Source organism: Saccostrea cucullata, unplaced genomic scaffold (genome assembly GCF_032062105.1).
Source record: "Saccostrea cucullata isolate Sc308-1 unplaced genomic scaffold, CSIRO_AGI_Scuc_v1 ctg3876, whole genome shotgun sequence".
NCBI classification, from domain to species: domain Eukaryota; kingdom Metazoa; phylum Mollusca; class Bivalvia; order Ostreida; family Ostreidae; genus Saccostrea; species Saccostrea cuccullata.
Genome location: NW_026932068.1, coordinates 47,561 through 50,716, shown reverse-complemented (window position 1 = coordinate 50,716; position 3,156 = coordinate 47,561). Strand labels below are relative to the sequence as shown.

At 30.6% G+C, this 3,156-nt stretch overlaps 1 long non-coding RNA gene across 1 annotated transcript; it reads left to right on the top strand.

The window, feature by feature from the left end:
• Window positions 1–284: 284 nt before the first annotated feature.
• Window positions 285–2,454, top strand: LOC134234416 (uncharacterized). The gene is made up of 3 exons (XR_009985172.1): window positions 285–373; window positions 914–1,019; window positions 1,886–2,454. It is a non-coding gene; the product is annotated as an uncharacterized LOC134234416 (long non-coding RNA).
• The last annotated feature ends 702 nt before the right edge of the window (window positions 2,455–3,156 follow it).

Sequence of the window (3,156 nt, the reverse complement as noted above, 5' to 3'; positions counted from 1 at the left end):
AAATTGTTGGGTTAAAAATTTATGATTATCATAAATCTAGAAAGTTGAATGAAAATTTGATGACATGGTTATGTTGAATTATTTTCAATTATGAGATTTTTGAACAAATAGAGAGGTTGACAATTACCAGTACAATGCATTTATTAAATTTTCTCAAAGGTTCCTTTTGTCACCATTTCCTCATAAAAGAATTTTTTTCCTTGATATAAAAAGATCAAATGATGCTGCAATTACTGCAATTTTTAACAGCGGACTTGTAATATGGTTGTTCTTCACTCTTGTAGTTTTGGCCTCCAGTGGTATAGATTATGACATTAAGCTGTGGATGCCTCTAGAAGAAAATCCCAAGTTTGAGGAGGAAGTAGCTGCTGAGGTAGGTCTGGTGTGAAATAGGTCACTTTCTGCTGAGTTAGATCTTACATGAAATAGGTCAGGCCCATAAATATTTGTCCCAGCGTAAGTAAAGTACATTCAAGAAATATATTGATAATCCAATAAATCCATATAATTTTTGACCCACAAATTAAACAGAAATTGTGATTCCACTGAATTATGACCCTGTGGGGAAAAGTATGTTTAACTTAACAGTTTTCACAATTCATAAACATATTCTTATGAATGAAATAGGTGAGAATATAGATCTGTTTTCAGTGAAGATCTCGAAAAACCTACAAACAGTACAAATCTTTGAACAGGCCACGATACATGTATATGACCTCCTGTAAATTCCGAAGTGGGATCAGATTAATATACAAATGGATCTTCCCAAATTAAAAAAAAAGGATTTCATTATGAAAATCTAACAATTTATTTTTTATAAATATTTAAATTTGGTTTTTTTTTGTAAGGTAATTAATTAGCACAAAAAAATCTCAAATTCGGGATAGATTTTAGAGAAGAACATGTATTTTAGATCATGAGGCGTAATGAAGTGATGCTGGAGGAGACAAGAGACACCATTACCGTTCCTGCGGCTTTTATGCTGCGTGTTTTGGCCTCCCTCAACCAGATCAGAGCAGGTACGTGTGCATTAAATCCTGGGCAGGTAGAATGCTCTCTTACATTTTTATTGGGAAAAAAAAATTGCAAAATTTTATCAACTGAGTTTTAGGAAAACACTAACAACTGCTTGACTTGAGTTTATGAAACTCAATTCTTTTCTTTATAAATGTGCTATACTTAAAACTTTGATCCAAATTTATGTAACATCAGTCTACGTAGATTCTTGCTGTATACAATTTACCTAAGAAAATCTTAAGACATATTCACTTGAACTTTAACTTGAGTGTATATGTCATGGATCTAGGAAGTTGGTTTTTAATTAGATTGTTTAGATCAGGGTCAGATTTCTTCCTCTTGCTGATTTAAAAAGTCAGTGTTTGCAATACTTGGTATATGTACCAGTAATTATTACATTTTTAACAGGGAAATACATGTACTGTAAATTTATTCATTCATTTGAATAAAAATGATATCCTGTCACAGTGTGACAAATATCAGAAGTGCCGAATAACTCTTGATTTTTCTTTCCATAAAGAAGAGTGTTGTAAAAAATATTCCTTGATCTAGCTGTTTTAAGGGACTCCAACCCTCAGCCAGGAAGGACAACTCTTTAATTTATAATTTAATTCAAAAAGTCTTTAACTGAAGCTTGAAAATTAAATCTTTTCATGCAACAATTTTCATTATATGCTTCTCAATGTGCTTCAAGGTTCTTTGAAAATCTCAGAAAGGTCTAATTAAAAGTAGAAATTTTTATACTTATTTTTTTTCACTTGTACATCGCACTCGTGAAAATATAAAAATATCCTGACCCACTTTTGAAATAAATACCATATTCAATGACAAAAACATGAAATATCCTCTATTTATATTGTTTTTTCAGGTCGTGCATCCTCCAGCAATGAAGCTGTGGCCGAGAACGACAGCTCATCAAGTGATTCCGAGTGACTTTGACAATTACTGATTTTACTTTTTCCTCTCTTCTTTATGACTCTCAACTGAAAAGATGTCTTATAAAAGACTCCAAGTATGCTAAAAGCCGAATATAGTCAGCTTAAAAGTGAAGTGTGATTCCGAATTACAGAGGTTGATTTGATTGTTTTGAGTGTTATTTTAAACTCTCACCTACATTTAAGTTTCTGGCTTCATATAAATACTTTACAGGTTATATGTATATGATTACATACTGTATGTTGACATTGTTGCTGATTTTATGCTTTGAAGCAAATTAAAATAAATCAGATCAGTAAATTTAGCTTGTTCTATATATTGTGTCTTTATTATTGGACATTCTTCTTAATGGTAGCTAATCAACAATGACAATAAATAAGGCAATACAGAGTTCAAGCTACATTTTTAATGCATTGTCATAAAATTTAAAAGAAACACAGCATAGTTAATTTGGAAAAATTGAACATTATATTTTCTCTAAGGAAGTGTTAAAGTAATTTATTTTTTTTTAACGTGGATTATTATTATTATCTTATTAATTTATAAAGCGCAAAATCACATATAGTTTCTATGCGCTGTACAATGGTTTTGCTAACATTTAATAACAATGTATCAATTAAACCTATAAAGAACTTTATTCGGTAGTAACCAATTTTTGCCCCCCAAATCAAACTTTGACGGAGAACTTTTTAATTATGTTCTAACACAGAGGGATAAATGCTGGCTTCAGAGCACTGAATATTTTCATCAGCAGTGACGTCATATGTTTGAAATGACGTCATGAAAATGACGTAAATTTAAAATTTCCATGATTTCTACAGAAAATAGATATTTTACGTCGATATTTTGAGAAAAAATAACCGAGCGCATGTGTGTTCAGGCTCAATATTTTGATAAAATGTGTAGAATGATAATATCAACGGAATATATAAATATCGTTCCTGAACAAACTTGCGCTCTATAAATTCTATAGCTAAAATTGTTGAAATTTCGTCCATTTTGTCCTTTTTCTAACAAATGATATAAAATCGGACGAGTTTGTGACGTCATAAAAACAAAAATAATCAGTAAACTACTTTGAAACTATAAATGTTCTGTTAATTCATTTTTTAAATACAATTTATGGAATTCAGCACATCTCCATAATTTTTCAAAATTTGACTTTTGTGGGGGCAAATATATGCAATATACCGCATTTAGTTC